Genomic DNA, 14,127 nt, shown 5'->3' with positions numbered 1-14,127 from the left:
AGTGCATAAATGTGGTGCATGTATGGGAAGGGAGAGAGAGAGAGAGAGAGAGAGAGAGAGAGAGAGAGAGAGAGAGAGAGAGAGAGAGAGAGAGAGAGAGAGAGAGAGAGAACATAGCATAAAGGAACTCACCACATTGTGTGTGAAAGAGAGCCCCTTATTCTTTTATTTAGTAAAGAATCCGTGCATTGCTCCATGATGCATCATACTAGTGATGAATGACAATCCCAATTGTAAACCCTCACACTATAGCTATTATATCGGGTATCGATGCTAAGAGGTTGTACATGAGAGTTTAGAAGGTTGATGATAAACACATAATCTCTGGCATCATATCCATGCCTATCGCATCAATGCCATGTGCAGTGACCTCTACCAATCTATCCGTATTAGGTATATTGACGCTTACTACATCACCATTAGAACTAGTCACATATGGATTCATCAAGCATGACTTCGGGGTAGTTGTCACTCCTTGATTGTTCATAGAGACTACATGCACATGTCCTCGCATTACCATATCAATATCTAGCATGAGCATGTTAAAGATTTCCATATTTCTCATCTCCGTGGTAGGAGGCATCTCTATCCTAAGAGGATCAATTTGTTGTGTCTTGCCAGAGCATGGCCGTTCTAACTCTGTATCTACAGACATGTTTTGCACAACACTCTAGAGCTCATCCACAACAGATATGTGTCTAGTCTCTCGCTGGCATGAATGTAATGTGATTGAGACTATGTTGTCTCGCACCTCAGATACATGCATAGGGTAGACCAAGCCAATCTTGGCTCCCCTTGCAATGACTAGTGAACCGCAACACATCTAGAAGAATTTCTCATTGAAGTGTGTGAACACACTTAGGACAGGCGGGACATTTTTTCCCTCACTCTAGGAGGTTTTTTCCGCGTGCATTGTACACTAAGTAATACACTCTCTCTTGTGTGCCTTGAACTTCCTTCATCTTCTCCAAGTTGTGTGTGTTTCCCTACAACCCTAATTCCAATAATTGGTATCAAAGCAAGTTGCATCCTCCCGAACTTAGTCATCAGCGACACCATCACACGCTTGCTCACTTTCTCCAATTTCTATGAGCTTTGGCGAGCATCAGTAGGTTGACAAATACTTTGAGAGTTATCGTAGAGCTTGATGTACTAAAAATTTTCATTTGGACTCATTTCAACCTCTATTTGCACTACATACAGTATTGCGTAGGCTATTTTGTCATTTTGTACAAGATTTCTGTAAGTGCTGTTTTTTGCATAATAGGTCCCTTATAGTCTTCTATGGTTTGTGCTATATATCACGTATTTTTCTTGCTTTGTTTCTCCTCTTTTTGGGCAGTTTTCACATGAGGTGTGCAGGCATTCACCATTGCTGACAACAACACAGATGTGTTCAAGATGTGCGTTGTTGAGGACAAAATGAATGGGGACAATTAACCTATGTGGGCTTACATGATGCAACATGTTCTTGTGTCAAAAGGAAGTTTGAAAAATTGTGTAGGGAATTAATGTACGTCCTAGTTTTGTGGATACAGGCGATGTTGAGGATGCTGCACGTTTTGTTGCAAGGATTTTTGCTATTAGAATGGTTTTGCTAAAACGACTAAGCAAGCTTGTTGGGATATAAGAGATGTGCAAGTTCATGCATTGATTGCATTGTCTATGAAGCGCACTATTACTCCTCACATTCGTTCAACAAAATCTGCAAAACAGGCTTGGGATATTCTGCATGGTCTTTATGCAAGTCGAATGAGGCCAAGCGTAAAGAGCTAGAGTTGAAGATTATACATGAGGAAGATGGAATGGACACTTTCCTTGCTAGTGTCAAGGATATAATTGAGCAACTTATTTTTGTAGGCAAAGTTATTTCTCACAATTCTCTTGTGCAGACTGTTCTTGACGCTTTGTCAAATTCTTGCCAGACTTTTGCTATTACTTGGAGACTTATGACCCAAGGAAATCCTGAAGTTGTCAAGTTTGATGCATTATGCACATTGTTTTTGCAAGAGTCACTCTCCAAAAAAAACAAGGCTAAACATTGTGCAATTGAATAGGCTTTTATTGTTGCTCAAAGAAAAGGTGGTAACAACAATGTAACTACTTCTTATGGTTCTTTTGTGAGTGGAAAATCTTTTTTTCAGTCTGGGAATTTTGGTGTTAAGGAAAAAAGACGACGCGTTGCCATTAATGTAAAGCTAATGATCACTTGATCAAGGAGTGTCCAAAATTGAAGGCAAAAGAGGCTAAGAAGAAAGAGGCTAGATCAACTACAAGGTCCAATACAAGTGTAGTTATGGTAGAGTCTTCTGTGAAAGAAGATTGTGATTTTGATGTAGATGCAAAGTGGGATTTTAGTGAAGAGTGTACCTATGATCCTGTTGTCCATGATGCATGCATGTCAGTTGCTGCAGATTCACATGTGTACCTCTCTTGAGTCTACCCTCATGGGATACTGTCACTTGTGCCAACAATGGATCTTATCCGGTTCAGGGAGTTTGAAGGATTGTGCTTACTGCTATAAATGGTAGTCCTCTCACACTTGTTGATGCATTGTATGTATCTGGGATTAAGAAGAGTCTTTTGTCTGTATCTATACTTTCTAGACTTGGACTTGTAGTCAAATTTGTGGATGATAGATGTATAGTACAAGATCTCAGTTTTGGTGGTAAAATTGTTGCATCTAGCATTTTATGCCATGGGCTATATAAGCTCACTTTGTATGACTAAGTGTGGGAAAATTTTTGCAGATGCGTTGTGGATTTTAAAGCTTATGTGATGTTGAGTAACCTTTGTCTTTTGATGAAGCATGTCATAAAATCTAATATCTAACCAACCCAAATTATTTTTTCATATTAAACTGATCATTTAATGTGGAAGAATAAATGGGAACAAGGGTTAGAATATAGACATGTGCTTATGGATCTATCTCGACACAGGCGAAAGTTAATGGGCCCAAATGAGAGATGGTCTGTCAAAGAGCAATGCTTAGGGTTAGCTTCATTTAAGAGCTTCAATGGTTAGTGTAAAAGTCCTTGGACCTTAGGATAATCTTGGTTCATGTTTTAAGTATTAAGGTGTTTGAATGCTTGATAGCTAAGGTCCTTGGCCAAGATGGCCCTGTGCTTGACATGTTCAAGTCCAAGTCAAAGTTTAACCCTACAAAGAGAGGGGCGAGCCTACAAGCTAGGTGCACGAGAGAGAGTGAACCCATGCTCATATTAAGCCTATACTTGCTGACTAAGGTTCTTGAGAAGCTTCCCCATGCTAAGGTAGGGGCTTGAGGATCTTGAGTCAAAGAGATGCCCTACAAAGTAGGGGCGAGTCACAAAGCTAGGGGAAAGTTTGACTAGCCTCTCACTCACCCAAAGTCCACCCCTTCCTCAAGGGGCACAAGGACACGTACATTTCAAACTCTCCCTATGCTTAGCTACATGGGGTGCTTGAATCCTATTGGCTAGGCTAAAGAGGGATACAATGAGCATTTAGTTATTTAATTAATTGTCTAAATCATTTTCCAAGCCCTCTCTCTCAAAGGGGAAAGGAGGACACTTGTCCAAATGCTACCATGGTTTCTTGATATGCACTATGCATGTGATTGGCTAGGATTGTAGGGGTCCAATAAAATTTTAGCTTGAGCTACAAGGAGGGTTTGACCAAGAGAAGCTAGGGGGGTTCTTGGGGGGTATACTCTTTCTCACACAGACTCACAAGCTCATTTCTCACTTGGGAAAAGTGCAAGAGCTCCATCTCCTTCCCAAGCTTGTTGAGAAGTTGAGAGCCTACACCAACACTCTTGGCTATGGAATGGAAATCCAACCAAGAGCTATGTTTCAATGCTTAATCTTGACATCTTCTTCATCAATATATGCTATTATGCTATGCTAAGCAAGAAGAGTGATGATAAGTGAGGAACTATCTCTTTCTCGTATGTTACTTCTTCTTCCTCTTCCCATTGAATGCTTCTCTTAGGCATACACACACACACACACACAAACAATTTGAAGCTCAGTTCTACAGCAAAGATTCCAGAGTGTAAGTTCGATTAAGCAAAACGTAATTTGGGGTATTACTTCTTGAGACCTAACTCAAATTTGGCATGCATAGGCTCAAATGAGAGCTCTTGAGATAGGCTACGCACACACATCAATTGAAAATGCTAATTTTGCAAAAATAAGGTGCAACTATTGAATGAAAATGCAAGTTTCTAATCATAAATTAATGAACTTTGACGCTAATTAGTCTTCCAATTAGCCAATGAGTAGTGGCCCAAGAGTCTTTAATACAAGAATATGCTCATGCTAACCAATGGAATACTAATTAGGCATGTGGTATGCAATAGAAGAGAAAACCTAATGGATCTAGTTAATGATGATTAAGGAATGCTAATTTTACAAACACGCAAATGCATAATAGCAAACCTAGCTAGCATACCCGTGGCTCTGATACCACTTGATGGGAATGGCATCATGCTAGCTAGGGTAAATGAAAGAGAAACATAATGCAAGTGTGTGTAAGCAAGATTATCAATCAAGTGAATTAGGTTCCAAGATAGATTAGCTTGGACTCATAAACACAATCTTGAGTATTGACTTAGCTTCATAGACAAGCACGTAGTGCAATAAACTTGAACTGTGTGTTTATTCATGAAAGTGAGCTTGAAGTAGCCCTACAGCTTGCCTCCATTGCATGTGGGATCATTCCTCCTCTTTCCTCCTTCACTTAGACTTTAGGACAAAACCCATACATCACATAAAATTCTTTAGATCTTAGGTTAAGCTTGGAACTCATGTTTTAAGTATTAAGGTGTTTGACATGCTTGAAGCTAAGGTCCTTGTCCAAGCTTGCCTTATTCTTGGGGTGTCCAAGTCCAAGTCAAAGTTGACTCCTAAAAAAAGGGGGGCAAGCCTACAAGCTAGGGACATGAGAGAGAGTGAATCCATGCTCATGCTAAGCCTATACTTGCTGACTAAGGTGCTTGAGAAGTTTCCCCATGCTTGGAAGGTAAGGGCTTGAGGAGCTTGAGTCAAAGAGATGCCCTACAAGGAGGGGACGATCCCCAAAGCTGGGGGAAAGTTTAACCAACCTCTCACTCATCCAAAGGGCACCCCTTCCTCAAGGGGCACAATGCCACATATCAAGTTCTTCCTATGCTTAGCCACATGAGGTGCTTGAATCCTATTGGCTAGGCTAAATAGGGGTCCAATGAGAATTTAGCTATTTAATTAATTGTCTAGATCATTTTCCAAGCCCTCTCTCTCAAAGGGGAAAGGAGGACACTTGTCCAAATGCTACCATGGTTGCTTGATATGCACTATGCATGTGATTGGCTAGGATTGTAGGGGTCTAGTAAAATTTTAGCTTGAGCTACAAGGAGGGGTTGACCAATAGAAGCTAGGGGTGTGCTTGGGTTTTATACTCTCTCTCACACACACTCACAAGCTCATTTCTCACTTGGGCTAAGTGCAAGAACTCCATCTCCTTCTACAAGCTTGTTGAGAAGTTGAGAGCCTACACCAACAATCTTGGCTATAGAATGCAAATCCACCAAGAGCTATGCTTCAATGCTTAAGCTTGCCATCTTCTTAATCATTATTATGCTATTATGCTATGCTATGCAAGAAGAGTGACGATAAGTGAGGAACTATCTCTTTCTCGTATGTTACTTCTTCTTCCTCTTCCTACCCTCATTCCCCTCTAGCTCTATCCACCTTTGAAGGTGTTTGAGGTTTGGCACTGAGGTCGGGGATGGTTAAATCTTTTACAAAGTTTATGTTATGCTCGTGATGCATGAAGCTTTACATCTTCATTGCATCACCTAGGTCACGAAAGGAACACAAAGATTGTATTGTACCAAGTCTCTCTTTATGGGAGAATCTATAATACAAAAGCCTATTGGAGGGGGGACCGGCTCCACATAAATCCGTTCCTCAATTGTAGTCATGTTCTCTAATTCTCTCTCTTGCAAAAGTATTGTTCATGCCAAGTTGATTAAATATAATGGTTATGTTGCTACTGCTAATTGAGTTCACCCTCTATGTTCTCAAAGTAGTACGTCTCATAAAAAATTCTTACTCTAATTCTCTTAATTCCGATATTCTCAAAGTTCATGGGCCATTTCCATTACAAAGCACAAAATTCCAAAAATTGGATGGCTACCATGCAATTTTATATGTCGTACTTATAGAAAATGACACATGGACTTTATGTGATTTCCCTCCTTACAAAAAGGCCATAAGTATAAAGTGGTTTTACAAGTTGAAACGCAAGCTGGATGGTGAGATTGATTGCTATATGTTGACTTTTTGAAAAGGGTTATGCATATAAAAAAGGCATAGATTATGTAGAGACTTTTGCTCCCACTTGTCATACGACTACTGTGCGTTTTCTATGCGTATTGGCATCTCATTTTGGTTAAGATGTACATTAGTCAGACATTGTTATTGCTTTCTTGAATGGTGAAATATTTGATGAATGGTGACATATATGTGCAGATGTAAGAAAGCTTTGTATGGGTTGAAGCAATCTCCTCATGCTTGGTATGAGAAAGCTGATACTCATTTGGTCAAATGAGGCTTTTGTAACAGTCCAACAAAAAGCACATTGTATGTAAAGCGTGAGGGTGATGTACTTCTCATTGTCGTTCTCTATGTGGATGATTTGCTCATCACTAAACCAAGGAGACATATTGCTAAAATTAACGTTGATTTGAATTCTACTTTCAAGATGAAAGATTTGGGGTTGTTGCATTATTACTTGGGTATACAGTTTAAGCAGTGTGATGGTGGTATTGCCTTGTGTCAGAGAAGTTACATAGAGACATTGCTATGAGTTTGGAATGAGGATTGCAAACCTATTGCCACTCCCATAAAAACAGGTTTAAAATTAAATCTTGATGATGCTGGTGATCCTGCAGATGTCACTCTTTACCAAATTGTTGTTATCTTCCTTATTTATGTATGCAACACGAGGCCGGATATTCAATTTTTGGTCTCACAGGTCAGCAAATTCATGCATAGCCTAGGTCTAAGCATTGTCAAGTTGTCAAGAGGATTTTTTTCTACTTGAGTGGCACTTCACATCTTGTCTTGTTTTATCCCAAGCGGAGATCATTCTCACCAGATTTACATGCTTCTTTACACTCAAACTAGGCTGGTTGTTTTGACACACAATTGTCCTCGAGTGGTTTTTGTTCCATGCTCCACAGTTCATGCATATCATGATTGAGCAAGAAGCAACCAACTGTGGCCACTTCCAATTTTGAGATTGAGTACATGGCAGTCTTCACAACTACGGTTGAGTGTGTATGGCTCAAATGCCTTATGGTTAATTTGGGTGTTGGATTGGACACTGCCAACACTATCTACATTGACAATCAAAGCACATTGGGAGTTGCAACGAGGAACCCATTTTTTCATGCTTGCAGAAAGCACATTGAGGTGCATTATTACTTGCTAGGGAGAGGCTCTCAATGGGAGAGATCATCTTGGTTTATGTGCCACTATAGGACAACCTTGTAGATATTTTCACAAAGGCATTTCTCGTGAGAAGTTTGAAGCCTTTCACAAAGCTTTGGGCTTACTCCCTCAACATTGTTATTCTCTTTGTGATTTCCATGCACTTTGATAACAATTGTGAGTGTGTAAATGAGATACATGTGCACGAAGAGAGAGAGAGAGAGAGAGAGAGAGAGAGAGAGAGAGAGAGAGAGAGAGAGAGAGAGATACGTGTGAAGAAACTCACCACAATCTATGTGTGAGAGAGCCCTTTATTCTTCTATCTAGTAAAGAATCAGGTGTGTACAAGTGATGGGCAATGGGACACCTCTAGTGTGTCCGACCGGGGTGAGAGAATCACCGCCTTTACCCCAACACCCATTGACTTACATTGGAAGAAGTGCTTAATGTGAGATAAAAGAGAAAAAAATTTGAGTATATTTTGCGGTACTTTTATTGTTGAATATCTATTTGCTTTACACTTAGGGCATTTCTCCATGTTTACATACTCCCCTCTAAAAAAATCCAATCATTGGGGAAAGCATGAACGGAATTATAATCTATCCCTAGATTTTATAGGACCTTCCTTGCAACACCTCTCTAGGTTGTCATCACATCATTAACTAAGGATGGCTCCTTACACTGCCTATATATAGAAGAACATTAACTCCCCTTCTAAAAATGGTCATTCCATGATTGAAGTTAACACACCATAAATAGTCACGTGAAAAGTTTGTGATGATGTTGTCATGCAACCCAAACTTTTCTTACGTATCGAGAAGGACCAAAAGCATTTTCAATCTAAACACTCTAACTCCCTCATTTAGTGGTGTGAGGCCTCACATTTCATGTAATCATAAACAAGCCTCTTTGATTCCATGCATTAGGAAAAATATGAACCCTCTAGGGGCCCTTTGGGATTAAGGTTAATTAGAGGTCAGCCAATAGGAAGAGGGTGGTGGACACACTCTATACCCTCAAAAAAATAGGGGGACAAGGTAGCCTTACACCTCTTAATTGCCTCTTACCTAGTGAGAAGGTAAGGGAGGTGGCTAGGGGAAAGAGGGGGGGGGCGGGCGGGCGGACCACTTTGACCTCTTTTCCCCCACTTTTTGGCCCGGATTTAAAAATACACTAAAAATTTCAAATTTTTAAAAATTTTCAAATTTTAAGTTTTCCCTCCTTAAAAGGTCTCCAAACCTATTTCATGGTCAAAAAAGTATTTTTGACCTTCAAAAGTTAAAAACATGCACTAAAAAATCCAAAAAATTGATTTTTTTAAAAACCAAATCAAAAAGTCATTTTCACCCTCCAAAGTCTTTCCAAACCTATTCTATAGCTAAAAAGTGTTTTTCTCTCTCTACAAACCCTTTTCCAAGCTCTCCATTACTGCAACAACCACATGCACCCCCTATAGTCCATCATTATCTCTCTGCTAGCTTTCTCCCACCTCCATTGTAGGACCAAGCAAGCTCCTCCTCCATCTCTTTTCCTTGCCCACCACATAGTTTCACACCAAGCTAGCTCCTCTCCCTTCTCTCACCTCCATTACAACATGAAACAAGATTCTACTCCTTCTACTTTCATTCACTCACACTACATGGAAACCTCTACTCCCGAAGGTGGCAAAAGTATAAGCTCACATGAGTTCCGTACAACAACAATAGGAGGTGTGAATATCGCGTGGCCATTGCAAGGGTTCATCTCCAACATAAAGATAGAATGGTAAAAAAACTACCCTTGTAGCTTACATTCAGATCTTAACATCATCTCCATCTTTAAGTTTATCATGCTGGAGAGAATTGACCTCTTTATGGCTTTCAGTGTTTAGGCTTCACACCTCATAACACTGGGTGGTGCTATTTTGTTGATGGCTTTGGTGTGCCATCTATAGTTGTGTAGCATGTGATTTGAGTCTCACAATGTAAGTAAGTTGTGTTATCTATGGAGAGTCGTCAAAGATTTTTCTTGTAATTTATTCTTCGTATAATTTTCATTAGATAATTGGAATGATATCATTTTGTACTTTATAACTTTGTGCTCACATAATCTTTTGTTTACTTACAGATTCAACTTGTTTTAAGAGGACATGAGCAAGAAACCATGTGCAGAGATGGAAATCACTCTATTTTTGTTCCTTGAGGAACCTTTCACTACCATGTTAAAAGATTTTGATAAGAATAGTAGGTGTTTTTTAGAATCTTGAACCAATAGGGACTCTCTAGGAGCTCTCATAGAATCCATCCATATAGTACTACTATCTTCCCTAGTGTCATAGACACACAAATACTCAAGTGTATATGAATCTCTAGATGAGGAAGACAAATACTTGTAAGAGAAGCCTAACAGCAACAACATTGTCTCCATTTGTAATTATTTTTCATGAGGCTGGATTCTCTATAAATGCAATATAAATATGTTTTTTTGTTAAATGGTGTCACATTGAGTGAGAGTATTTAATTTAGATTACTTAAGTTTCATACAGATCTGAGAAATATTGTTTACTTTTATGGATAGTTTGATTTGCATGTACGATGATTCAAGTCGCAAGTCTTAATCACTCCACCTTGAAGAAATTCAAGCAATATTTTGATTTCAGTTTAATCATTAATGGTTATTCTTATTAAAGTGGATCGTAAACTTTGTCAAGATGTCCTCATTTGGGGATGTTGAATATATATCATTAGCAATGTTTCACAAGTTAAGAAAGCTAAACTCTTGCTTTCCAACATGTTATTGCTTCCATACAATGCATATGCCAAGCTTGATTAGAGAAATGATCACTTGAAATGGAGGTGTCTATGTATAGGGGTGACTTATTATTGATTCTTATTTCATCATACATATATTGTAAAGCCTTTGAGTTTCCAAATTTTTGAGTAGTGTTGACAAGTTTTTGGTATGAAATCTTCTTTAAAATCCCTATTCATTAGCTATTGGTAGCTATTTCTTTGGTTTTGCTAAACATGATACCAATAGCTATCACCTTGTGAATTTAACCTGTTAAATTCTGGATTTTATTTTTACCATGTAGCTCATTTGGATAGAGAAAGTCTAAACATAAATTATAGATACATGCATTGTTAACATAGAAGATATGTACCACTCTAGCCTATGTAAACTTCCAATCAAGAAACCTTTGGTTGGATACTATAACAATAGGGGTCACATGTGGTTTCAAATACCAAAGAAATGGCTTAACCAAAACATTCCCAAGAACACTAGGTGCACACAAGGAAGTAAAAATTGGCTCATTGTTTGGTCGATTTCTAGTGTTTAATGTTTAGTGCACAGGATTTGTGAGGCCTTTGACATGGGGAGTTCACTAAAGTATATGTAACATAGCACGTGTTCAACAGAAGGGATTTTATATTCTTGTAAAGTTGCAGAAACATGTGTAGATAAGGCCTATAAGGGGTACTTTTAATCCATTCTAGTGAATGCACGTGATATAGGAAAATTTTACATAGTGAATGCTCCGGACCTTTGAACACAAAGAAAGGGGGGGGGGGGGGGGGGGGGGAGCTCTAATTACATCTGAGTGAAAAGAAGTGGAATTTGTACTGTCATGTTGCATAAAGATTTGATTTCACTTAATCTAAAAAAAAATGGTATCCTGGGGTGCAGACAAGTTCATATAATGCAAAAAAAGGGGTGGCCACAAGGGCGCGTAGTGAGCCATCCAAAACTGCTGGATGGGCCATATGTGGGTCCTTGTGGCCACCCTTTTTTTGCATAATTAGGCTATTGCTACACTCCAGGACCCTGGAAAAGATGAGATAAACCTAACATTGAACTTTTCAAGCACATTATGCCTTCCTTCAACTCAACTTACTAGTTACCTGCACCAAAAGGGTTTGCAAATCACATTGGACAGTATAAAAATCTAGTCTCATGCTGCATAAACATCTGGTTTCATCAAATATTAACATTCTTGCTATTATAAGGGGCAGACAAGGCCATATAATGCAAAAAAAAGGGTGGCTACAAGAGCGCGCAGGTGAGCCATCCAAAACTGTTGGATGGGCCATCTGCGCGTCCTTGTGGCCACCCTTTTTTTTTGCATAATTAGGCTATTGTTGCACTCCAGGACCTTGGAAAAGGTGAGATGAATGTAAAATTTAACTTTTCAAGCACATTATGCCTTCCTTCAACTCAACTTACTAGTTCCCTGCACCAAAAGGCCAAATCACATTGGACAATATAAAAATCTAGTCTCATGCTACATAAACATCTGGTTTCATCAGCTATTAACATTTTTGCTATCCTAAGGGGCAAACAAAGCTAGAAAATGCAAAAAAAAGGGTGGCCACAAGGGCGCGCAGATGAGCCATCCAAAACTGCTGGATGGGCCATCTGCGCACCCTTGTGGCCACCCTTTTTTTTTGCATTTTCTAGCTTTGTTTGCCCCTTAGGATGGAAAAAATGTTAATATTTGATTTAAATTTAACTCTTCATGGCCATAACCACTTAACTTAAAACACATGGATAAACCGAAAAGCCAAATTACTATGGAGACAGTAGACACTACTCTTAATCATTTTGTCATTGCAAAGTCATATGAAATGATGTGAGCCTCTACAGCTTTTTGAATAGCCTCCAACGCTATTGCTTGCATTTTATCCATAGCTTTGAAGCACCTCCTTCACCGTGTGAGCATATTTTTGATGCATGGCCATGATTCAAGTGTTGAACTTTTCAGTTGTTTTCAACAGCTTCTAGATTTCAATCGGCTTCGAATCTGTCTGGGCTTGTCTCACATGAATTTGTTCATCTCATCGCGTTATTCCACCATCATGTGATGAGAAAAAATCATATCTTGCTCGCATTCTCCAAAAATCAACGTGCAAGTTGACAATTTATTTAAAAATGATGTAAAACATACATTTTTTACTTTTTTCTTAATCTACGGGCTCCAACGAGCATTAAAACCATGGAATCTGAAAATACTCAAAGAACCATTGTTTTCTATTGTGTTAAGGACTCTATTTCCTACATACAAAACTTTCCCAGAATCTCGCCCTAACACCTTTAAAAGTGGCTTCCAAGGAGTGCACTCAGTCAAAATTTGAAACTGAAGAAAAAAAATCAGAATGAACTCCTAGACTGTGTATAAACTTTAGAATAACCAAAATTTCCTTCAAAAAAAAGTTATGCTAAAAATTTGAAAATAGCCCCCCCTTGGACTCCCCACAACGATAGAAGTCAAAGGGTTCAAGGAGAGGTATGGTGTCATAAGTGCATGGTGGGAATCTCATCGAGGTTTATTCCGTCAAGATCTCTTGTACTTTATCATGTCTTCTCATGTACAATCTTACCCAAAAAAAAAATGACACTTTAAATGACTACAAATCTTATTTAACTTATCAAACAATCTAAAATATGGTAGACCAAGAGTGCTCTTACACATCAACAAACAAAAAAGTCCAAACTTCTTCTCATTAACTTTGATAAACATACATTCGTGAACAACTTCCAAGGGGTAGTGCAGTCATAGTTCTTACATCCATTCCATGACATGGTATGCTCATGGGGTGACCTATCATATAAAAATATCTCTGGTGGGGGTGCCCTCATGTTAAGAAAGAGTGTGCTGCTGATGAAAAGCTGTTGTATTGTCCTACTAGGGATCTCTCCATGTTAGCATAGTGATTTTTGGTGTAGTGGGAGCCACATTGCTTGAGGAGAGCTTTGTGCCACCGTAAAAGCTTCATGTTATGCCAGTTCCTTGAGCCATTCTTGCAAACAACGCCACTTAACTAGCATAGTAAGAGGTCACCTTGTATCATGACGCATTAGAGACATGTTCTTCAAACAAAAATATGTATGAATTCAACATTTTTAAGTTGTATAATAAAGACACTTGTTAAGTATATGTTGTACAAATTTGCAAGTATTTCCATCCAACTAGGAATAAAAAATCCTAAAATATACATTAGGATGAGATTACCCACCTCTAATAAGGATGGATTTGAAGCACCTACCTGCAAGATGCAAGATGTAACAAAGAAGGCTGTTTTAGAGGAAAAGTGGTGACACTTGACCTCTCTAACCTGCACCCACTGTTTCTTGTAATGCCACTGTTTTGAGCTGAAGAGCTTGACATTCGTGCATCCACGAATGCAAAGAAGCACTTGCACCCATACACAACCAATTGCAATAGCCTAAGAAGCCTACTTCTCCCCTCCCAAGATATTGAAGAACCATACACATTCGTCTCATCGACAATATGACAATCTTGGGATGACCTCTGCTCACCGTCATGTGCGGCCTTCGGTGCAAACACCGCGGACAAGCAATATGTACACTTTTGTTGTGCGGAGTACATGGTGGTGGAGGCATACGATTTGTGATGTTCGTGAGCACCATGGCAGTTGTTGCGTGAGGAAGCAAAGAATGAAAAGAAAGAGGGGGGAGGGAGAGGGAGGAACATGGGAGGAGAGAAGGGGGCAGGGGGGGAGAGGGAGAGAGAGGGGAGAGGAGGAGAGAAGGGGGTAGGGAGGGAGAGGAGAGGGAGAGAGGAGGAGGAGGAGGAGAGAACAAAGTTTTTTTTTTTTGGGGGATTTTTTTTTTGAAAAAGTGGACTTTTAGTGTTTGTAGGTTTTAAAAAATGTCAAAAAATGATTTTTTG

Source organism: Adiantum capillus-veneris, chromosome 8, assembly GCF_014529385.1.
Source record: "Adiantum capillus-veneris isolate H3 chromosome 8, ASM1452938v2, whole genome shotgun sequence".
NCBI classification, from domain to species: Eukaryota; Viridiplantae; Streptophyta; class Polypodiopsida; order Polypodiales; family Pteridaceae; genus Adiantum; species Adiantum capillus-veneris.
Note: the sequence above shows the minus strand (reverse complement) of the source record.